The sequence below is a fragment of the Carcharodon carcharias genome, chromosome 19, assembly GCF_017639515.1.
Source record: "Carcharodon carcharias isolate sCarCar2 chromosome 19, sCarCar2.pri, whole genome shotgun sequence".
NCBI lineage: Eukaryota > Metazoa > Chordata > Chondrichthyes > Lamniformes > Lamnidae > Carcharodon > Carcharodon carcharias.
The window spans coordinates 15101541-15125480 of NC_054485.1; positions in this window are offsets into that span (position 1 = coordinate 15101541).

Below are 23940 nucleotides of genomic sequence, written 5' to 3' on the forward strand. Positions count from 1 at the left end.
GTTCAGATGTGCATTGACCTTCATCCACAACCTTTGGGACCAGACAAGCCAGACACAGAGAGCCAGAAGCTTCATGGCCATTGCTGGCTTCCCCTGCATCCAGGGTGCTATAGACTGCACACATGTGGCCATCAAAGCGCCAGCAGGTGAGCCCGGTGCCTTTGTCAACAGGAAGGACTTCCACTCCATGAACGTGCAGATAGTGTGTGATCACAGGATGCTGATTCTACAAGTCTGTGCAAGGTACCCAGGCAGCTCCCACGATGCCTACATCCTCAGACACTCCCAGGTGCCGGGGCTCTTCAGTGCTCCAGCCCGGCTGGATGGTTGGCTGCTGGGTGACAAGGGCTATCCCCTCAGAAGGTGGCTCATGACTCCTCGCCGCCATCCAATATCAGAAGCTGAGCAGCTGTACAATAGGAGCCGCGGCATCACAAGGGCTGTGGTGGAGAGAGCCATCGGTCTTCTCAAGATGCGCTTCCGTTGCCTGGACCGCTCAGGGGGCACACTCCAGTACCCCCCAGATCGCGTCTCTGTGATAGTGGTTGCATGCTGCACTCTGCACGATCTTGCGCTGGAAAGGGGGGATGCAGTTGACGATGAAGACCTTGAAGCAGTGGATAAGGCTGCACATGATGAATCCAGCAGTGCCTCAGAGGATGAGGAAGCACAGGGCAATGATGAGGGGCAGAACGACGACCCACAATTACACCAAGGAGGCAGGGACACCCAGGACGATTTAACCCAAAGAACCTTCAGCTAGCTCCACACACATAGATCTGCAGGACCAGCATTGCCTGGTGCTTCCACACTTGGCAATTAGGTGCTACATCTTCCACCTTATCAGCTGCAACTAAGGGCTTGGTACAGAAACATCAATGTCCACTCAAACATTCATGAGATGCCTGTGAAACATACAAATGTAGCACAAAGGAAACACCCTCAGCCATGGGCAGAGAAGTGGACTTTATTCAGTCCAACATAAAACAAATGTCGCTCTGATGTACACAATGATATATACCCTAATCTAGGGCCAACACAAAATCACCAGTGACATACCCGTGGAGTGCCTAACATGCCTTTGTTTGCAGGTGCTAAGGCTCGGTGCCGCCTCGTTGCTCGGAGTGGCTTGTGAGACAACCTGCTGACTCTGCTGTCATGTTGGTGTTGATGACCTTGGCGGGCGTCCTCTGGCCTGTGGAGCCTGTGCTGGGCCCACCTGGGACGGAGTGGCCAGTGCCATGGCTGGCATCTCCCCAGTTGTCACAGCCTCAACGGATGCAACGGTCACTGGCAGAGGGGCGGAGGAGCTGCTGCACTCATCCGGAGCAACCTGAGAGGAGCTCACAGTGACGACAAGCAGCTGCTGCGCCGACGTGAGGTCATATTGGACCTCCCCGCTCACCGCACATGGATGGGCACTGAGCAGTGACACTTGCTGCATGGCTGACATCTCCAGAGTCACATCATCACTGCCGGACTCAGCATGTCCCTGGTCCCCTGCAGTCCACCGGATGCTGGCTCCATCGGCACTCTCTGTCCATGCCATCTCCTCCAGCGATTATGAAGTGCCCTCTCCACTGTGCCCTGGGACACTAGCCTATATCATTATCCCCACCAAAGTGTTTGCCGCTGCGCTGGTGCTTGGCTCATTGAAAGGATGTGATGCAAGTTGCAAGTCTTGGCCCTCAGGTGTGGAGGGGGGCTCCGGACTTGTTGGTGGCAGCCATGCGGTGGTGATGCTGAAATTAACAACACAGACATTGCATCAGTTAGCGTTCAGCCAGTAACACCTTTCATCCCTTTCCCCCACAACCTCATAAGTCGCTCACCCTACAAGAACCTAAGGAGACCAACATTGATGGGGTGGTAAATAGTCAAGAGGAGGCCCAGACATTACACGCGCATACAGACAGGCTGGTCAGGTGGCCCAAGGAATGCCACATGGAATGTTATGTGGATAAGTGTTTGGTCAAGCACTTGGGCAAGACAAGTAAGGTACGGGAACACATGAGTAATGGTAGGACTGTGGGAAGTCACGACAATTACAGGGACCTTGCTGGGCAGACCCGTTAAGGTAGCAGAACAGGTGCATAAGACGGTTAACAGGGTCAAAGCGAGACTTGCCTTTATTAGACGAGGAATAGAATGTAGGAAAAGGGAAGTCATGTTGCAAGTGCAGAAAACGCTGTCGAGGCCACATCTGCCCTTTTGCGTTCAGTTGTGACCTGCGCTTCATGGGAGGGATGGCATTGGAGTGGGGAGAGTGCAGAGGTTCCTGACCTGGATGCATGTTGGCCTGGAGAGTTGGAGTGATGAGAAAACATTGCATACACTTGCGACATTTGCCGTGGAGCACAGGAGATTGACAGGTCATATTATTGACCTTCATACCGTTATGAAGGGCATAGAACAGATGGACAGAAGGCAACATTTCCCCTTGGCACAGAGATGACTAATGTGGTAGCATTTATTTAAGTTGAGTGCCATGAGGTTGACAGGTGAGGTGCTGAGCACCTTTTGGACAGAGTAATGTGGGACGCACTGGCTGAAAGGCTGGTGGAGGCACAAACCCTCCTAAGATGCAAAACGTCTTTGTATGTGCAGCAGCGATGCCATGGCATGTTAGGCCATGGGTATAGTGGTCACAAATGGGATAAGGCGAATTTGGAAGGTGCTTGAGACGCACATCCTCAAGGGTCTGAGGGACCTTTGTGTATGACCCACACGTCTGACTGTATCAGTCTGTGAATGAGCAGTGTTGCTGCATTAACAATTGGATGGGACTGTGGACCTCAAATACCTGGCCACTGACCCCCAGCCTCGCTGACACCTGCTGCCCTGGCTGCCTGCCTCCTCCCCATCTCCATGGCCTGGTCCTCGTAGGTGGTGAGGCACTGCAGCGTGGCGTGCCCACCACCAGTCTGCTGGCGCTCCCTCAGATTGTGCTCTGTTTTTGCCTGCAGAACAGAGAAGAGGATTTATTGGGGCTGTTCGCTCATGTACTCTGCATGCGCACGCCGCACCCCAACTACAGTGGCCCATCTGAGGCCTCCAGCGGCTCCTGTCCACACTAATGGTGATCAGCCCCTAGAAGATAGTACAGCTGCTCCCAACTCTCTCCCCCAGTGGACACCTTGGACACATTCAGCGTCCATCACTTTGAATACCACACAGGTCTTAGCGCCCATGGCAAGGAGGCGCAACTAGGTGCGGTACTGAGGCCAGCAGATGGCTCTTGGTCACGACACCTTGAGGCTCCCCTTCCACCATCTCATCACCACCAATAAGACATGTGTTGGTGTTCTGAGTATGTGTCTAGCTGCCTCCCCTGCAGGTTGCCCCCAGACTACTTAAATGCGACAAACACCAACATATGCTGCAGGGAGAACCCATCTTCTCCTCAACCACTAAGGCTGATGTAAGCATGGTCATTATCTGTTTGCCCACCCAGCGTGTGCCAAATGCCCAAAGCAGTAACGACACTCAGATGTGGCTGGGGCAACGGGGCTCAAAGGCTAAGGTTACCTGCTGGGTAAAGAGGCCAAGGCTGACATGGTACTCACCCTTCCAGAGCGCAACAAATCATTGAAGCGCTTGTGACACTGCATCCCAGAGCACCGCACATCATCTTGGGTGCTTACAGCCACAGCCGTCTCCTGCCACGCCTGCCTGGTGATGTGGGGGGCCTGCCTCCTCCCATCCTCTGGAAACAAGACATCCCAATGGTTGGACACCTCTTCCAGAGGGCAGCAAGGCAGGAATCGGAGAACCGAGGGGGCACAGTGGCCCCCTGCTGGCCTACCCTGCAGCCTGCCACCTTCCTCCTCCTCCTCCTCCTCCTCCTCTGCCCTCACCTCTTCTGCTGCCCGGTTGCTGGCCATGGTGAACGGGCTAAAGGAGGCTGCCCGGCCTTTCTTTATACAGACTGCCTGTTCCCCATTGGAACCAGCGGTCTGAACACGCCCGCCACCGATCTGAATTTCCCGCTGAACATGGTAGTCTGAAACGCGTTGGGTGGGCCTTAATTGGCCCACCCGCGCAAAATGGCGGCGCGGCCTGTTTCGCCGGCGGAGATCGGCTCCCAGCCCACCTGACAAACGCAAGATTCAGCCCATAGGGAAGGATTTCACCCTTGTCGAGGGGGGCTCGGTGGGGGTGGGCAGGGGAGGATGGGAAACTGATGCCCCCCGCCCCCCCCCCCCCACTCCACTATCGTGGCCAGAAGGTGATTTCACGTTGACAGGCCAATTAAGGGCCTCCCAGTGTGAAACGCTGTGAAGCGGCAGTGCTGACTGTTGCCTATGCGGGCGGTGGGAGGGCGGTGGGTGGTGGTGGTGGGGGGGGGGTGGGGTGGGGGGGTGTGAGTGGGGTGAGTGTGAAATTCACACATGCGCGCGAGTGAGGGCTTGGAAATCTCCCTGAGGCACAAAAGCTGCCTTAGGGAGTTGAAAAGTTTAACAAAAGTAAATGAAGAAATTAGAAACGTCTGTCACATGAGCAGGGACATGTTATCAATTCAATTTTAACATTTTTGTTTTATTTTTTGCTAGCTTTAGGAAACCTCATCCTGCCCATGGATGTGGTTTCCTGAAAAGTGCAAAGGCCGCTTGGCCTCTTTGTCTGCCCCGCCAACGGTCAGGACAGCGAGAATTGCTATTTCGTTGCTCCTTGAATGGCCTCACGGGCCTTTTAATTGTCGCCGGGTGTGCTGCTGACTCTGGCACACCCCCGCCAAATGAAAGATTGCGCGACTGCGCGTTGACGTTGGGGCACTCGCCCGATGTCAATGGGCGCCATTTTACGCTCGAGCGGGTCAGTCCCTCGAGCCCTGCTCCGCCATTCATTATGATCGTGGCTGATCCTCTATCTCAGCGACATCCTCCCGCCCTCTCCTCTTGACCCCTTTAGAGCCCCGGGGTGGAATTTTTGTACCGCATGGGCGGGCGCCTGCCCGACCCGATCAGATGTAAAATAGCGTGAGACGGACATCAGGCGAGCTTCCCAACACCATCCCGTATGCGTGCATTCTTCAGGCCGGCGGGCACAGGCGGGTGTTGGAGTCACGCCCGCTATCGCCCGCAATCAAGAGGCCTCTTAAGGCCATTGAAAACCCAATTGAACCTGATTTTATGTTGCCCGTGTGATTTTGCACTCATCGCACAGGCAAAACGGGCAGCCCACATTTTGCAAAATCTCACCCAAGGGCCGGGATAAGAAGGGTCAGCAGCATTGCCAGTGCGAGTAGTGAGGAGTTTAGGAGATAGTTTGCTGCTGGCTGCTTATTGATACTTGGCAGCTTCATCTCTGTTCTGAACTTCATTCTTAGCATTTCCAGGTTTCATTTCAGGACTCGTTGGTGTCTGCAAGGCCCGTGGAGAATTTTGACTGTGTGGATCCTTCCAGGTATCAGACAGCCTTCTGTAACCCTGGTAATGGGGCTTGTGAGCTCCGCAGGAGGCACCTCCTTTGAGGAGGAAGAGAGGAGCAGGAGGGGGAGGAGGCCAGGTGTCCCAATGCAGCCTCCAGGGGAGCGACCTGTGGGAGGAGAGGCGCAGGCACAAGGGGCACAGGGCCAGCAGGTAGTCCAAGGTGGAAGGGGCTGCAGAAAACGCCACTATCCTGCTGCCAGGATTTACAGGCAGCAATGCAGCTACCTCAATATGTCTAAGGTGCAGTGCCGAAGGAGGCTCCACCTCTCCAGGGAGACCATGACCTCCATTTGGCAGATGATTAGACCTGAGATCAGCTCTGACTGTGTGAGTGGACACCCCATGCCAGTGGTCTCTGAAGGTCACTGTGGCCCTTAACTTCTATGTTTCCGGCTCTTTCCAGGGGTCAGTGGGGGATCTATGTGGAGTCTCCCAGTCAGCTGTCCACAGTTGTGTCAAGCTGGTGACAGAAGCTCTGTCAGTTGGGTAATGATATTTATTTATTTCCATACAGATGAAGCCAGCCAGGCTGAATGAGCCAGAGGGATTGCAGCGATTGCTGGGTTCCCCCACATCCAGGATGCAATCGACTGCACACATGTGGCCATCAAGGCACCAATGTGTCAGCCGGGTGCCTTCGTCAACAGGAAGGGATTCCACTCCATGAACTTCCAGATAGTTTGTGACCACAGAATGCAGATTCTACAAGTCTGTGCAAGGTACCCAGGCAGCTCCCATGACACTTACATCCTCAGACACTCGCAGTTGCTAAGGCTATTCATGGCTCCACCCCAACTGGATGGATGGCTGCTGGGTGACAAGGGCTATCCCTTGAAAAGGTGGTTTATGACGCCTCTCTGCCACTCAAGAGCAGAGGCAGAGCTGCGTTATAATAGGAGTCATGCCTCCATAGGACAGTGTTAGAGAGGACCATAGGTCTTCTGAAAATTCACTTCCGATGCCTGGACCGTTCAGGTAGTGCACTACAATACCCCACAGAGTGGCTGTCGCTGATAGTGGTTGCACGCTGCATTCTTTACAATCTGGCACTGGCAAGGGGGGACCCACTGGAGGGAGAAGATCTTGAGGCAGCTCCACAGGCCACAGAGGATGAATCCAGTAGTGAGTCAGAAGAGGAGCACAGTGAGGAGAATGCTGAGGCCGTGGAGGCAGACCTCGGTAACCTCCTGTGTGAGGGTTTGCAGGTCTGAGCGCAATCATAGGAACCCCCGACTCTCTCCCTGGAGCTGCCTCTCCATGACAGTCGCCACTCTCCTCATGAAGGAGGCAGTGCCCTCGGCCATGAGGGTCAATGCAGTGCTCATGCTCTGCTTGGACTCCTCCACAACGGAGACCATGGCTCGCAGACCCTCATGGATCTATGCCAAATCCTCCTGCACGTCCCGCTGGGCATCCAGCATCTGCCGCCCAATGGGCAACTCCAGAGACTCATCATCTGTCTTCGACTCAGCATCATCCTGGTCTCCAGCAGCCCTCCGACTGCTGGTGCCCTGGGCACTCTCTGCCTCCACCTGCTCCTCAAGTGAGTGTGAAGTATCCTCACTGCTGTGTTCCAACATTCTAGCCGAGGATCTAATGCCCACTAAGGTGTTGATATCTGCACTGGTGCCTGGTTCAGAGAGTGGGTGTGACGCAGGTGCATCTGAAGCCCGGGGGTCCTCTAGTGTCAGAGGTGGCTCTTCAGGGTCCTGCAATTGAGTGCGTGCTCACAAATCTAAGGGAGAACAACAACGTGAGATTAGTTTAAGTTATCACACTGTCACTGTACATGCCAGGCACCCTGGTGAGACAATGGAGACCTGCATCATGGTGCCATCGTCTTTCAATGATTAATGGGACTCCAGGTTTGAGGCTCCCATCAATGAAGAGACTGCACTAGAATGGTTGCACCATCTGAAGCTCTCGCCTTTGTGCACTGCATTCGTACCTTCGTCTGACACCCCAGCCTCTCCGTGGCCGGTTGACCACAGTGCTCTCCAGCTCAAGGGCACCCTGCTGGGATCTGGATAGGATTAGGAGGTTTGGAGTCTTCCGCATATTGGTGAACTTTCAATGTTGTTATGGGTCGTCTTCTCCTGAAAGGACAGAGAAGCATTGATTAGTCCACTCTCTACCTGCAGCGCCATTGCAGCCTGGCCAACCCACCTGAGGAATACTTTGCAGGGCACAGCAAATCATGGTGCTCGAGCCACAAGGCACTCAGTCCAGGGCCCACCGGCCCATTTCCTGACCGGGAGCCGGCCTGCCGATTGTGCCTGCCTCCAAGGGTAAAGTTCAGGTCTCGAAATCTATCTAGTTCCTTCTTAAATATATTCATGACTTGGCCTCCACTGTGGAAGAGAATTCCACAGATTCACTACCCTCTGAGTGAAGACGTTTCTCTCATCTCAGTCCTAAATGGCCTACCACATATCCTGAGACTGTGACCCCTTGTTCTAGAACCCACCCCCACCACCGTTTCTAGCATGTGCAGTATTTTGCCTTCATTATACCAGAAGCAATTCTCTGTTTCTCTTCAAATGGTACGATAGGATCTTTCACACTGCTCCACCCCATAATCACACCCCCACCCCACCTCACCCCACCCCACACCCCCAACCACCCCACTGCACCGTGTGGGGTGGGAGGGGGGGGCTAATGCCTAGGGTTTAACATTTGACCTGAAAGATAGCACTCCTGATAATCCAGCACCCACCTTATTGCTGCACTCAAGTGTCAGCTTCGGTTATCTACTTTAACCCAGGCATAGGGTTTGGAACTGACAACCTGCCAAGTCAAAAGGCAGAGTCCTACCAACTGTGACAAGCTGGTGCTACTGATAGTGCACAACAGTAAACATGAGAAGACATCTTATAAATACCAGTCCTTCCAACAGCGCTGTATGGTCTTCAGGGATTATACTCGTAGCATAGCTTTGTGTTTTGGAGATGCTCTTTCATTATGACTTGTATGACAGACTTATTTCCATTCATGTGTAAGTGCTACTATTGGTTTGTGAATGTGTGTTATGACCAATCAGGGAGCATCCATTTCTCATCTACCAGGATCAGGGCCAAACATCTGAAATCTAAAGTGCTAAAGCTGGGCCTGCATGCAAGCGCAATGAAGAGAGGAGGCAGCCGGGGTTTAAGGGATTGGATCAAAGGATCTTATGGGCCAGAGTTTTTCGTTTGTTGGCCGCGCGTCCCCGGTCCGAATGAGCGTAAAACGACGCATGATGACATCAGCCGAGCATCCCAATGTCATCGCGCACCCACGCGATATTTTGGTTGGGGGGGGTGTGTGCCGAAGTCGGCAGCATGTCAACCGACAATTAAAAGGCCTATTGAGCCCTTTAAAGTAATAATTCAATTCAATTTTTCGCTACCTGTCCAACCTCACTGGTCAGGCGCAAAGGTCAAGCTGCCTTTGGATTTTTTAGGAAACCTCATCCACGGGCGGGATGAGGTTTCCAACAGCCAATAAAAATAAAATAGAAACGTTTAAATTTCACCCATAACATGCTTCTGCTGATGTGACAGAGTCACATGAGGGGACCTGTTTTTTAGCATTTCAAAATTCTTTATTTATAATTTTTTAAATCTTCAGCTCCCTGAGGTCGTTCTGTGCCTCAGGGAGCTTTCATTGCGCGCATTCGCGTGAAGTTACGTACTTGACCCCCCCCACCCCTCCCCCTCCTCCCTCCCCGCCTTCCCCCCAGCCCCCACACAGACAGCGCACAGCGCTGCAGCACGCGTTTCACGCTGGGCAGGCCCGATCTCAGGCGGCAGTCGGCTTCCTGACCACTCCCGCTCACCCCCCACTGAGCTCGCCCGACGAAGGCAAAATTCTGGCCATGGTCTGTGCTTTGGACGTCTCTGGTCGAGGTCTTGCTGTGTTATTTTAAATGAAATGTGCTTACCGTCCTCGTTGTGTGTAAACCCGTAACCATGTGCCATTTTTCCTCTGTTATCTATGGCGTTTGACTTCTCAAATAATAGGATCCTAAAAACAGGAGTTTTAAAAACAGCCCCTTAGCCCTTCTTAGCCATTCAATTAGATCATGGCGGATCTATACGTCAGCTCCATTTACCTGACAGCTCCATATCCCTCGATATCTTGACTTACAAAAATCAATTGATCTAATTCTTGAAGTCTCCAATTGATCAAGCATCCACAGCTTTTTGGGGAAGGCTATTCCAGATCTCTACTATCCTTTGTATGAAAAGGTGATTGCTGATTTCCCTCCTTAAATGGCCTCATTCTAGTTTTACAATTATGTATACTCATTCTTGACTCCTCTTGCAAAGGAAGTAGCTTAACTGTATCTAGCCTATTGATTCCCTTAATATTACCTTCTCAATACAGTAAAATCTGTAATGACAATGAGACCAACCTCCTCAGTTAATAAACAAGTTTCATGGACTGCTGAACATCAAATCCAAAACTGCTGCTGCTCCAATCGCTTGCCTTGCATGTTTTTGAGGGGAAGCCCTTCCTAACTGCTTTGGTGAGTTTATTTGTTGTTCTCATCCCTCCTTTCTCAAAAGGAGCTGTGACCGATTCCTTTTGTACATTTGAACAGATCTCCAGCCAAACTCTATTTGTAAGAAAAAACAATTTCATCTTATCCGTTGCAGGAATTCACCAAGGCTCCTTTGACAGCACTTTCCAAACCCACCACCATTACCATCTAGAAGGACAAAGTTAGCAGATAGATGGAAACACCACCACCTGGAAGTTCCCCTCCAAGCCACTCACCATCCTGGCTTGGAAATATATCGCCTCACCTTCACTGCCGCTGGGTCAAAATCTTGGAACCCCATTCCTAACAGCACGGTGGGTGTACCTACACAACATGGACTGCAGCGGTTCAAGAAGGCAGCTCATCACCACCTTCTTAAGGGCAACTAGGGATGGGCAATAAATGCTGGCCTAGCCAATGAATCCCACATCCCATGAATGAATATTAAAAAAAAAATTTCTATGGCAGAATACAGAAGTGCTCTGCAGTAAACCAGATGACAGGATTCACCAGTGCCTGAGGTGTAACTGATGGAATTTATGCAGCTATATAGGTTGTTGTCACGACTTGGCCATCTGTATGTAAGGGTACGGGGAAAAGGCACTTCCTCCAAATAAAAGGTGTGGCTATGGGTACCTGCATGGGCCCCAGCTATGCCTGTCTCTTTATGGGGTATGTGGAACATTCCTTGTTCCAGTCCTACTCCGGCCCCCTCCCACAACTCTTTTTCCGGTACATTGATGATTACTTTGGTGCTGCTTCATGCTCTCATCAGGACCTGGAAAAATTTATTAATTTTGCTGCCAATTTCCACCCCTCCATCATTTTCACATGGTCCATCTCTGACACCTCCCTTCCATTCCTTGACCTCTCTGTCTCAATTTCTGGTAATAGACTGTCCACCAATATCCATTACAAGCCTACCGACTCCCACAGCTACCTTGACTACAGCTCCTCACACCCCGCTTCCTGTAAGGACTCCATCCTATTCTCTCAGTTCCTTCGCCTCCGTCGCATCTGTTCTGATGATGCTAACTTCAAAAACAGTTACTCTGACACGTCCTCCTTCTTCCTTAACCGATGTTTTCCACCCATGGTCGTTGACAGGACACTCAACCGTGTCCGGCCCATCTCCCACACATCCGCCCTCACAACTTTTCCTGCATCCCAGAAACATGATAGGGTCCCCCTTGTCCTCACTTATCACCCCACCAGCCTCCGCATTCAAAGGATCATCCTCTGCCATTTTCGCCAACTCCAGCATGATGCCAACACCAAACCACCAAACACATCTTCCCTTCACCACCCCCCTCCCCCCCCCCCACCCCCCCACCCCCGGCGGCATGCCATAGGGATCGTTCCCTCCGGGACACCCTGGTCCGCTCCTCCATCACCCCTTACTCCTCAACCCACTCCCATGGCACCTTCCCATGCAACCACAGAAGGTGCAACACCTGCCCCATTACTTCCCCTCTCCTCACCGTCCAAGGGCTCAAACACTCCTTTCAAGTGAAGCAGCATTTCACATGCACTTCCCTCAATTTAGTCTACTGTATTTGTTGCTCCCAATGCAGTTTCCGCTACACTGGAGAGACCAAACGCAGACACTGTGTGACCGCTTTGCGGAACATCTTCGGTCTGTCCGTAAGCATTACCTAGACCTCCCTGTCGCCCGCCATTTCAACACTCCACCCTGCTCTCATGCCCACATGTCTGTCCTTGGCTTGCTGCATTGTTCCAGTGAAGCTCAATGCAAACTGGAGGAACAGCACCTCATCTTCCGACTAGGCACTTTACAGCCTTCCAGACTGAATATTGTGTTCAACAATTTTAGATCATGAACTCTCTCCTCCATCCCCACCCCCTTTCCATTTCTCCCGCTCCTTTTTGTTTTTTCCAATACTTTATATAGATTTTTCTTTTCTCACCTATTTCCATTATTTTTAAATGTATTTCCATCCATTGTTTTACCTCTACCTTGTAGCCTATTTCGATTCCTTCACCCCACCCCACCCCCACTAGAGCTATCTGTACCTTGTTTGTCCTGCTTTCTACCCTTAATTAGCACATTCCTTAGATAATATTACCACCTTCAACACCTCTTTGTCCTTTTGTCTGTGACATGGTTTGGATATCTCCACCTATCACTGGCCCTTTACCTAGCTCTTCTTGTCCCAAACCACCCCCCCCCCAACTTAAACCAGCTTATATTTCACCCCTTTCCTATTTTTACTTAGTTCTGTTGAAGAGACATACGGACTCGAAACGTTAACTGTATTCCTCTCCGCCGATGCTGCCAGACCTGCTGAGTTTTTCCAGGTATTTTTGTTTCTGTTTTTACTTCAAATGCCTGGGCTGGTCAGTGGGCATGTTCGAGTACAGTACAGCAAAATGTCCTACATCATTCACATCTGCTGCATCTTGCACCACTTTGTTATGTCATGCAGCATAAGCATAGTGAAGGAGGAGAACCACCTACCATACTCAGGAGGCAAGCATGATGGTTAGGAGCTAGGAGCATGGTCAAACTCGTTGAGCAGCCAAACCCTTAATGTACCGTGGGCCCTTGATGGGGATTCTCACTGAAGTTCTTTCTCATTTCATTCTTGGATCAATACTATTAATAATGATAACTACTGTGCACATTTTAAGTGCTTCTTATCTGCCAGTTTATGGATTAGAAAGAAAAACTGAATTACCTGGAAAAACTCAGCAGGTCTGGCAGCATCGGCGGAGAAGAAAAGAGTTGACGTTTTGAGTCCTCATGACCCTTCAACAGAACTGAGTGAATATTAGGAGAGGGGTGAAATATAAGCTGGTTTAAGGTGGGGGGTGGTTGGGGGGAGAGAAGTGGGGGGGGGGGTGCGGTGGTGTGGTTGTAGGGACAAGCAAGCAGTGATAGGAGCAGATAATCAAAAGATGTCACAGAAAAAGGAACAAAGAGGTGTTGAAGGTGGTGATATTATCTAAACAAATGTGCTAATTAAGAATGGATGGCAGGGCACTCAAGGTACAGCCTCCACCCCCCCACCTTAAACTAGCTTATATTTCACCCCTCTCCTAATATTCACTCAGTTCTGTTGAAGGGTCATGAGGACTCGAAACGTCAACTCTTATCTTCTCTGCCGATGCTGCCAGACCTGCTGAGTTTTCCCAGGTAATTCTGTTTTTGTTTTGGATTTCCAGCATCCGCAGATTTTTGTTTTTATCTCTAGTTTATGGATTAAATCTGGCTCAAAACTTTAATCAATTAGAGACATTAAAACCTGGCTTGAGTTTTTGACTCATTTCCAGTTTTGGGCCTCATTGCAGACCCACAGCTTCAGCTTCACAAATGCTATTTTCAGTTGGCGACATTGATATTTAAGAGATTCTGCCATCTGTGCTTCTAAACTGCTGTTGGTGCTAACTGAGCCATTCTTTAGGTTTGTGTGGGTTACAGTGAAAGTTGCTTAATACCTGGTTCTGTGCTGATTTGAGCAGGTACACTGAAGCTAGCCTCTTTAACACCTCTTCTGCAATTTTATATAAAATTACAGTAATCATGCTCTTCCAGGCACCCATAGAAACCTTGAGTCTCTCTTGCCCAGGGTTTCCCTCCTATGTTTGGGATTTCGTTACTGAGACTAAGACCTTGTGCTCATCACTCCCTCCCTGCCTGCCTGCCGTACAGGGATTGCTGCTGAGTTAGACTGGGCATCTGATCCTGAGTATGGTAATGAGATCCAGGAGCCAAAATCCCACTGGGCCTTGGCGTGCGAGTTTTTTCTCACCCTGGCCCCCTCTTCCCCCACCCTTCCACCCATCATGCACCAATCTCATCCCCAGTTAACATCAAAGCCATTGAGTCATTCTCACGCAGCCAAATATTCAACACCACTATTATCACAGCCAGTGTTGACTCATTCAAAACCCATTCACTTTCACGGAGTTAATCATAAATGAATGTAGTGCCTGAAGGCACTTAGTTGAAGAAAGAGCATGCACTTATATCACGCCTTTAATGACCTCAGGATGCCCCAAAGCACTTTGCAGCTAGTTTTTTTAATTAGTTCACTGGGTGTTGATGTCACCTGGCTAGGCCAGCAATTATTGCCCATCCTTAATCATCATAAGAGCATAGGAACATAGGAAATATGAGAAGGGGTAGGCCATTCAGCCCTTCGAGCCTGCTTTAGCATTCAAAGAGATCATGGCTGATCATCCACCTCTTACGCCATTTTTCCCGCTACTCCCATATCCCTTGATATTCAAAAATCTATGGATTTAGGTTTTGAAAATGCTCAATGATTGAGCATGCACAGTCCTCTGGGGTACAGAATTCCAAAGCTTCACCACTCTCTGAATGGAGAAATTCCTCCTCATCTCAGTCTTAAATGGCCTGCCCCTTATTCTGAGATTGTGGCCCCTAGTTCTAAATTCACCAGCCAGGGGAAACATCCTATCTACATCCACCCTGTCACGCCCTGTAAGAGTGTTGTCAGTTTCAAGCAGATCACCTCTGATTCTTCGTAATTCTAGAGAACACAGGCCCAGTTTCCCCAATCTCCCCTCATAAAACAGCCCTGCCATCCCAGGGATTAGATAAGGAGATCAAAACCATACACAATGCTCCAGATGCGGCCTCACCCAGACTCTATACAACTGCAGCAAGTCATCCTTGAGAAGGTGGTAGCAGGATGACCAACTCTTATGAAATAAATAAAGGGACACTTCGACCCTGGGCCTGGGAGTCGTGGGAATGGGGTGGGGTGGTTGTTGTTGGTGACCAATTGAGAGGGGGGTGGGTAGGTTGCTGGTGAATGTGATGGTGGCTGGAGGTGGGGAATAGGGAGGGGTTACTGGTGACCTTAAAATTGAGGTGCAGTGTTGGGTGGTGGGTGGGTGGGGGGTGGTGATGCAGGGTGGTGGTGATTTAAAGCAAGCAAAGCTAACAACTCCTCTTGTGGAGTCACAACATTATCATCTCTCTGCTGGCAAACTCCCAGGCTTGCTATCCTGCTCAAAATACTCAACTGAGTCTTCCAGGCTCCGTCTCTCACTGGCTGTCCTAGAGTTTGGTGCAAAAGATATCCCTTAAGAGAGCCAGAATAAGGGACAAACCCTTAGAATATGGGACAGTTGGTCACGCTGGGTGATGGTGAGCTGCCTCCTTCAGCTGCTGCAGTCCATGTGATGTAGATGCGCCCATAGTGCTGTTAGGAAGATGATTCCAGGAATTTGACCCAGCGACACGGAGGATGAAAAAGTTCCAAGTCAGGATGGTGTGTGACTTGGTAGGAAACTTGGAGGTGATGGTGCTCCCATGCATCTGCTGCCCTTGTCCTTCTAGGAGGTAAATGTCGTGGGTTTGGAAGATGCTGTTGAAGGAGTCTTGGTCAGTTCCTACAGTGCATCTTGTAGGTGGTACATACTGCTGCCATTGTGCGTCGGTGATGGGGGTAGTGAATGTTTGTGGATGGAGTGCCAAACAAGTGAGCTGCTTTGTCCTGGATGCTGCTGAGTTTCTTGAGTGTTGTGGAGCAACAGCCATCCAGGCAAGTGGAGAATGTTCCATCACACTTCTGACTTTGGAAGGTAAGGTAGTCACTGTTTTAATATAGAATTTTAATCTTTTATCCTCTTTTGTTTTATCATGAATGGAAAACTAGATTCTTGCCCCAATGAGAGTTGTTGAGGGGGTCCAGTAACTCACACCACCATGCATTGTTGTCAACCCCTCTGTCAAACATCAAAACAATTACAAAGCCCCTGGAGGATGCAGCCAGCACACTGAGAAGGTAGCACCAGAAGAACAATTCATGATAAAATATCACCGTTAACATAGAAAATACCACAAAGTGCTTTGCAGGAGCATTACATTAAAATGCCCTCAGAAAGCAAAACTTTTAGAAAGAGATTTGAATTCCTAGTGACCAAGCCAAGGATCGCATGACAAAATTTCATGTTTTAAGACTTTTATACTAACAAACAAATCAAAATCATCATCGACTAAACATTACTTAGTAGGCAATCAATAATCTAAACAGAAAAGCTCCCCCCCTTAACTTCAAGAACCCCACACCGCAATTAAACATTACACCACACTCTGCAGAAACCAGTCCAAAGTCACTCCCAGCTTCCAACAGACTCGCTTCTTCTCATTTCTCTTGTCATAACTGTCATGCAGAGACATGAATGTCTATAATGTTATTGGAAATTATTTTTAAAATGGAATTGTAGTGGGGTCTTTGTCTATGTGTTTGACTGTGCGTGTCTTAAAGCCAGCTAGTCTGGGTGCTTTGATGTATAGTAGTTTCATATCTTGAGGCCCGGTGGTCTTATTCCTGAATTCAGAGCTGCATCTCAAACATACCAATAGAATGTATAGGTTATGACAGTTGTTCAAGTTTCCCTCTGGGATTTAAACAACTCAGCCTTTACCAACTGCTGTGTCATAATATAACCTCCAGTGCCCCTCAAATGTTATTTCCCTCAGTCTTCTGAGAATTCCCGAATTGACTTCCAGCAGTGAGCCCACTTCAGTGACTCCTTCTCCCGACAAATCTTCCAGTGTCCTAAATCCATCATGTCCCATTTCTTTGACCAGAGAACGAGTTCCCACCAATACTCTGCCTGGTCGCTAACAGAGAACAGGCTTTTCCCCTGCTGCTCACAGCAGCTTCTGTTTCCCTGCCTCACTTTCTCTCTCTTTTCTCTGCTCAGGGCCTCGGAGCCAGACTGCCTGAGAGAATGTAAGTCTGTCCATAGCAAGACCAGCTGCCCCTCTCTTTGGGTCCGGGTGAGAAAGCTGAAACTTGAGTTTCGATAGGACTTGCCTTGAGACCCTGGTTCCCACGGCAACCATATCACTTCAGCTTATTGCTGGGCAGCTCTAGTAGATGTACGTCACATAATCCTTTTTATCATGAATTAAAAAAGACAGCTTAAAACATAGCCATCTTATTAACCTCAGACTTGTAACAGTTACGAAACAAAATTTGACATCCAACCACAAAAAAGAAATATTAGGAAGGATGTTTTAAGGCCTGTCTTAAAGGAAGAGCGAGAGGTAGAATGGTGGCGAGGTTTAGAGAGGTAATTTCAAAGCTCGGACTTCGGCTGATGAAGACACATTGCCAATAGAGCATAGAGATCTTGGAGAGTTGGACGACTGTTTGAGGTCACAGAGATAGAGAGGGGGTTGAGGTCATGGAAGGATGTAAGAACATTTAAAATTGAGGTGTTGCGGGACCTATGTATAGCTTGGGAGAAACAAGGGGTGGCAGCTGCTGTGGTTTCAACGTGTGCTTGTCAAAGCTCTAGCATGGCTCTTTCCTCTGCGGCAGCACTTAAAAAATTCAGTCTTTTTAGTGATGGAGATTACTGCGTGAACAGCATGATCCTCATGAGTCACCTATGACCGTACAAGGTCTGCTGTGGAATATAGCACAATTCACCTCTCAGGATTTGTGCATTCAAGAATGAATCTGCAGTAAACCTGTTGTGGAGCCTGAGGCGATTCTGTTGGCCTCTAAACAGAGCCTTTAGTAGCAGAGATCATAAGTACAATGGGAGCATATTTCACAAGAGCTCATATTGCTCCGACAGTGGCCTTGGGCTTAACTATTAAGGATTTTGGGCTTACCCAGCTTTGACACACTGGGGGTTTGCATGGAAGCAACCTGAAGGCAAGTGCCCAAAATTCTACTCTCACACTGATCATTGGGCTTGCTGAGGAAGTGCTCAGCAGCAGGGATTTACTCTTGTGAGAATAGGTCAATCAGCCTTCTCTCGTGGAGATCAGGCATTCTGGTGTGCCATCGACAGGGGAGGTGTGCCAGAAAGGGAGTGTCACCAGAAAGCTGCAACAGCAAGAGACATGGCTGGGACACTGAGCAATTGCAAAGCATCAAGGGATGAGAAAATCTTGAGCCATCTGATCGCGCACAGGCTGCCACTGAAATCCTACAGCTAGCCAGGACACTTATTCCACTCACAAGGGAATTACTTCGAAGTAGCAGGTTAGGCATCACATGTCAAGAACAAATCACCAGCATTAAGGGGAATCACACTGATAACATCCAGTGGATAAAGTGACAGCACACGATTTGTTTTGAGCATTCTGCTGAATACCTGTGTGTGATAGTTTAGAATAATGCAGGACACAGCAACAGGTGAGCAGTGGTGGTCACTGAAGAATTGCACAGGAGAGTGGCAGGAGATATTCCAGGGGAGTTTATTTTGTAGACATATAAAAATGAACGGATGGATAGTCACAGGCTCAGTGTATGTGATTTCCTGCTATGCCCTCCCATTATCTACCTGGAGTGTCAAAACAATAAATCTCCCCTGACATGGTACTGAGGCATTTCTGGCACTCATTGAAATGTCGTTTCAGTGCCTGGTACACGAGTGTTCTCAGCCGGATTCTCAGTGTGTCAGCAGCTACTTCCTTGTAACCACTGTCACCCTCGTACTCTGGTCTGTCTAATGAACTCTACTCCATTGCAGCCTGCAGCAGATGTCAGTGATCCTTGGCGGCTTGTGCTGTGGTGCATCCTGATCTGTGGTAGGTGGTGTGAATATATGATCCTTCGGGTGGAACCTCATTGCATTTTCTTCAGCTTGAGCCATCCCTCCTCCCCCTTTAGTTAGTCTGGCATGGAGGATCGGCATAAAGTCACAGAGTCATTGCAGCACAGAGGGAGGCCACTCTGCCCATTGAGTCCTTGCTGCTTTCTGTAGAGCAGTCTTGATAATCCCGTTTCCACTGTGCATTCCATCACTCTGCCCTGCAAGTTTATTTCCCTCAAGCCTTTTGAAATAATTGATCGTCTCTGCTCCCACCACCTTCACAGGCAGCGAGCTCCAGGGCTTTCTGGAGATAAGGACACGAGGCATTAGCCCAGATGGTTCTGAGCTGTTGGTCCCAGGCCAGCTGCATATTGAGAGAGTGTAAACATATCAGCTCTTGCAACTTGCAATGTGAAGCACTGGAGCCCAGATGGTCACACTGATGCAATCAGTGACGCCTGTACACACTGGCAGAATTGTGCAGCGTTTCATATGCTTTTGCTTGTCAGTGACAAAAGTGGTGAAGGCGGTTGCCGTGCTTTCGGCTGCCTGGGCCCTAAACTCTGGAACTGCCTCGCTAAATCTCTCTTTGCTCCTTTAAGATGCTCCTTAAAGCCTACCTCCCTGACCAAGCTTCTGTTTATCTGTCCTAATACCTCCTTGGTGCCTCAGTGTCAAACTTTGTCTGATAATGCTTCCTGTGAAACACTTTGGGATGTTTCAGTGCCTTAAAAGGTGCTATATAAATGCAAATAATTGCTCGGTTCAATTAGATTTCAATTCATTGCCCATGTAGAAATTAATTTCGGGTACATTGCCCAGTCATTAAAAAATTACGTAAGAATAAATTATAACAATAAAAAAATAGAAAATTATCTTATCACGAAAGTCTATCTATGATTAAAATATATATTGAAAACTATTCCAGTACGTTAAAATAATCAGCGGGTGAGTCCCATCAGGAGTGCTGTAGGCCTGAGACCTGCAGCTGCTAATTTTTGCAACTTTATATTTTTGCATTTTATTTCTGCTTTGCTCTTGATTTTAAGAGAACTTGTACTTAGCCTGTATTGAATATTTGAAAGCTACTTTGTAGGGCCTTGGTTTAATACTAAGTGTGATTTAAGCCAAATAATTAATGAATAGTAATCAGCCGTGATATTATTAACTGCGGACTTGATTTGCTCAACACACTATTTTTCATGCTGGCCATGCTCACAGCTGATATTTTGTCTTCAAACCATTGTTTTCCTTTTCAGGCTAGGCTTATTTTTTAAAAAAAAGTTGTTATTGTTTAACAGAAGGCAGTGTCTTACTGCATTTAATGACCCTTGAACTGCAAGCCAGGACAATGGATAAGCTCGTGCCTGTACTGCTGAACTATAGAGTGGAATTAGGAGATGCAGTTTGATTGATGGACAATATATAACCTGATTGATGGCAGATGGGAGACACCATCAAAAAGATGCGCAGACAACTTGAATATTCTTAAGTCTGCAAACCTTGCAGTGCCCGTGAGGAGAATTCGATAAGGACCCATGTTTACCAGAGTCTTACTTTGAGGAAGCCTCGAAAGGCTGGAATTGAGCTAGAAATTGGGCTTAAGGGGGCACAGCATCCAACGTTCGGGATTGCAGCCGGAGTGGATTAGCCAACCATTCAAGGCCACAGGAGGAAGGGCCTTTGATGCAGTGACTGTCCAAAATGTCCACTCCCGTGCAAGGTTACCCAGAGACTTGGAGGCAGGAATTTTCACCCCGCAGGCAGGCGCACTGCCAACCCTGTCGGGAGTAAAATAGTGCACGGTGGAGTCAGGCGAACATTCCAACGTCATCGCTTACTTGCATGATATTTCAGTCGGCGGGTGCACACGAGAGTTGGCAGCGCGCCCGCTGACAATTAAGATGCCCATTAAGGCCCTTAAGCAAGTAATTGAAACCATTTTTTTGCTGCCCATCCAACCTTATGCTTGGCGGATGGGCGAATAGGCCAAGCGGCCTTTGCATTTTTTACAAAGCCTCATCCACGGCAGAATGAGGTTTCCAACAGTAAATGAAAAAAAAATGTTAACATCATCTTTAACATGTCCCTCTTCATGTGACTGAGTCATATTTAGGGACATGTTTATATCATTTGTAAAATCTTTAACTTTCATTTTAAAATTCTTCAGCTCCCTGAGGCAGCTCTGTGTCTTCAAGGAGCTTTGAGTGCATGTGCCCCCGCACCTGCACAGACTTCAACGCTCATCCTCCTCCCGCACCCCCCATCCCAGCAGCGCTGAGGCTCTCAGCGCACGTTTCACTATTAATTGACCAGCCAGCATACAATCGTGGTCGGAGCCTGATCACAGGCGGCAGGCAGTCCGTTTTGTAGTCATTCCCAGGCCCACCCACCCAACGAAGGGGGAATCCTGCCCGTGATGATGAATGAACCAAGGGGAACTTTACTATTTTGGGGAGCTGACATAAACAGACCAATCTGGGGTTACCTTTTGTGATTTATATGATTTTACTTGTATGTATTCGCAATATAGTATGTATCGTATGTATGTAAAGTTGTCTTCCTTCCTTTATTTCTTTTTAGTAAAGTTATCTAGAACGAAGAACAAAGAGGGGATATGAGAAAGCTCTGGCTGGTAAAAGTAGGGAAAATCCCAAGATATTTTATAAGTATATCAATGGGAAGAGGATAACCAGGGAAAGAGTGGGGCCCATAAGGGACCAAGGGGGCAATCTACGGTTGGAGACAGAGGACATTGCTAGAATGTTGAATGAATACTTCACATCTGTCTTCACCCAAGAGAATGAGGATGAAAGTATTGAACTCGGGGAGAGAGACTGCGAGGTTCTTAAGCAAATTGATATAGGGAGTGACAAGGTATTGGAGATGTTGGCAGGCTTAAAAGTGGACAAATCTCCAGGTGCAGATGATTTGTGCCCCAGACTGCTGGGGGAGGCAAGGGAGGAGATTGCAGGGGCTCTGACCCAAATTTTTAATTCCTCTCTGTCCACGGGGGAGGTGCCAGAGGACTGGAGAACAGCTAATGTGGTTCCGCTATTTAAGAAGGATTGTAGAGAGAAGCCAGGGAACTACAGGCCAGTGAGTTTCACATCAGTGGTAGGGAAACAATTGGAGAAAGTTCTGAAGGAGAGAATCTATCTCCACTTGGAGAGGCAAGATTTGATCAGGGATACTCAGCATGGCTTTGTCAGAGGGAAGACATGCCTAACAAATTTGATTGAATTTTTTGAGGAGGTGACCAGGTGTGTAGATGAGGGTAGTGCAGTTGATGTAGTTTATATGGATTTCAGCAAAGCCTGTGACAAGGTCCCACATGGGAGACTTATAAAGAAGGCAAATGCACATGGGATACAGGGTAATTTGATAAGATGGATTCAAAATTGGCTTAGTTGTAGGAGATGGAGGGTGATGACAGAAGCTTTAGTGACTGGAAGCCAGTGTCCAGTGGCGTACCACAGGGATCTGTGCTCGGTCCCCTATTATTTGTCATTTATATAAACGACATAGATGACTATGTGGGGGGGCGGGGGGGGTAGGATTAGTAAGTTTGCGGATGACAGAAAGATTGGCTGGGTGGTTATCAGTGAGGTTGAGTGTCTTGGGGATTTGGACAGGATGGTCAAATGGGCAGATAAGTGGCAGATGGGATTTAACCCTGAAAAGTGTGAGGTGATACACTTTGGAAGGAGTAATTTGACAAGGAGGTATTCAATGAATGGCATGACGCTAGGAAGTTCTGAGGAACAAAGGGACCTTGGCGTGTGTGTCTATAGATCTCTGAAGGCAGAGGGACATGTTAATGGGGTAGTGAAGAAGGCATATGGGACACTTGCCTTTATCAATTGAGGCATAGACTACAAAAGTAGGGAGGTCATGTTGGAGTTGTATAGAACCTTAGTGAGGCCACAGCTGGAGTACTGTGTACAGTTCTGGTCACCACATTATAGGAAGGATGTGATTGCAATGGAGGGGGTGCAGAGGGGATTCACCAGGATGTTGCCTGGGATGAAACATTTAAATTATGAAGAGAGGTTGGATAAACTTGTGTTGCTTTTGTTGGAGCAGAGAAGCCTGAGGGGTGACCTGATCGAGGCATACAAGATTATGAGGGGCATGGACAGGGTGGATAGGGAGCAGCTGTTCCCTTTAGTTGAAGGGTCAGCCACAAGGGGGCATAAATTCAAGGTGAGGGGCAGAGGTTTAGGGGGGATGTGAGGAAAAGCTTTTTTACCCAGAGGGTGGTGACGGTCTGGAATGCATTGCCTGGGAGGGTGGTGGAGGCGGGTTGCCTCACATCCTTTAAAAAATACCTGGATGAGCACTTGGCATGTCATAACATTCAAGGCTATGGGCCAAGTGCTGGTAAATGGGATTAGGTAGGTAGGTCAGGTGTTTCTCATGTGTCAATGCAGACTCGATTGGCCAAAGGGCCTCTTCTGCACTGTGATTCTGTGATTCTGTAATCTATCTTTCATTTTCTTTAAATCATTAATAATTGTTTAATAGCTGTTGAATGAAGATTTTTTTTCATACATTACTGGTATCAAGTCACTCATTCCTGTTCGCCCAGAGTACAGCTCTGAACCTAAGTGAGACTCTGCAAGGAACTCTCAAGCCCGCAGTTTGTAACTTCATCCATTCATCAAGCTTCTGTTTAAAGTTCTTATGGAGAAAGGCCTGAATGAGCTCAAGAACCGATTTGTCCTGCATCTAAGAGATTGTAATCTTTCCCCTGAATGTATCCAACAGTAATACTGAGACAGGGGGTGATCCTCACTGTTCATAATATTCTTCACTTTCGTCAAAACTTATCAAGAACAGATTTCATTTAGAAAGATATGTTCAGCAAACACCCATTCTGTCTGGTTCAATAATCTCCATACCCTTACAGAGTCTATTTTCCTAAGACAACAACACCAGGAGAGACATCCAAAAATGATAGCAATCTCAACTACAGCCGTATAGAAGAGTTTCACGATTGTGGGATCTACTCGAAAGGATTTTAACTTTCTGAGGTACTATAATTGTGTATCTATCCCTTGGCCACCACATCTGTACACTGTTCCCCCAATTCAACATGTCATCTACTTTGATACCTAGATCTTGAGGCTGGTAACTGTCGTAATGGTGCTGGTTACAGGATGTGTCTGTTAAGGAAGTCCTGGTAGTCTTCTGTACGTTAACAGCAAATCTTTATTAACTACTTGTAATTTTATACTGTGTGGGTAGCACGGTACTCAATCCCACATTAACCCTGTATATGCCAGACCCTTATACTACAGTAACTATTTCATGAATCTTCACAGGAATATCATTAACTAGCTTTTCCCTAAAGTTTATAGCTAGTTCTTTTGTCTTGTTTTCATTCAGTTTAAGAAAATCATCACTGCTCCTTTTTACAAACAC